This window comes from Montipora foliosa, chromosome 3, assembly GCF_036669935.1.
Source record: "Montipora foliosa isolate CH-2021 chromosome 3, ASM3666993v2, whole genome shotgun sequence".
Lineage (NCBI taxonomy): Eukaryota > Metazoa > Cnidaria > Anthozoa > Scleractinia > Acroporidae > Montipora > Montipora foliosa.
In genome coordinates, this window is record NC_090871.1 from 32,096,978 (window position 1) to 32,098,392 (window position 1,415).

The window sequence follows — 1,415 nt, forward strand, 5'->3', positions numbered from 1 at the left end:
GCCAGCTCAAGCCTTCACCAAGACCCATTGGGCAGCAGCGGTTCCCTTGGCCCTCAACAGCGGGGCAGTCTAACCCCTAGTAATAATATGGACTCATTATGTGGTCAAAATAGGTAAAAATCTAAATTACTACCTTAGCTCACACGGGCAACATTCCTGACAACCCACTGACAAGATATGAAATGTATTTGTGTATGATTTATGGCACGGAGAGCTATTCGTATTTAATTTTTCCTGTCTTTATAAGGACACCGTCTAAAAACTGCCCCGTTTCTTCAAGTTTCAATCCATTTCCATCCTTTCTATCCTTGGCGCCAAACAACAAAGAACAGCTTTAGTGCACATCAATGGTCATTGGCAACAAAACTACTTGCGTAATTTTTTTGTTTTTCATTGATGCAAAGACGTCTTTTAGTGCACGTGTTTTGAAGTTTGACTAGAATAGCGTGTCAATGCCCCTTTAAAACATGCCTTTTCCTCCCTCGCTAACGTATATTTCTATTCTTTTTTTTTTTTTTTTTTTTTAACAGGTCAAGGCTTTGACTTCCAATAAAACTTGCATGCAGCTGCGAATACAGGAGAAGCTGCATTGATGGAAGCCTTCTCCTGCCCCAACAAGGGTTGAGTGCGCGTCTTTCGGCGATTTTCATCTCTTGAGCTTCATCTTTCAATTGAGCAGTGCCTTAAGTCACTGGAGAGACAATCACTGTTAGACCGTGCAAAGACACTATGTGTCGTTTTTGGCGGAAGGTGTTGGTAAAATACCGAACCTAATATCTCGATAGCCACATGAGACCGATAAAACCATTTCTGACGCAGAAGAGGGATTGACGCTAAAAGAATTCAGAAAATCATACCGGTTCAATGAAGCACAAAAACTTACCTCGAACCCAATTCGACATTGGCCAGACAACTGGGAGAAACCTGGATTCTGAAACAGTAGCTTGGGAAATAAGAAGATCCATTCGACCCGATGGAAATCGACTGTTCATTGTTCTCGGTGCCCCAAAAGTGATTTTTAAGCCTTGCCGCAAAATCGTGTCACAACATCGTGCAGATGATGACATTCGTGCCTCGCAAGGGGAAATCAATTTTGGCAATGCTCCACACGACATCCTTTCTCGCCCTCAAAAAGAGCATCCTATTATTTACGACCAAGGGCTTTAAACTTGGCTTGCTGTGTCAGTCTGCGAGCGCTTTTCTTTGCGAACTCCTGTGAAGAAGGTCAAAAGCAAGGCTCTCTACACTGCTCTTCACGAGAAAATGGTGTCTTGCTGCTCTTGCGGTTCTTTTCCCGAATAGTGACCTGCATCGATGGTGCTAGAAAGCGGAGCGCAGTCTTTGAGTGCTCTTTAGGATGGACAGCAAAGCACCAGTGCGGCGATACGCTGTGTTAAGGTGAATGGATAAGTATT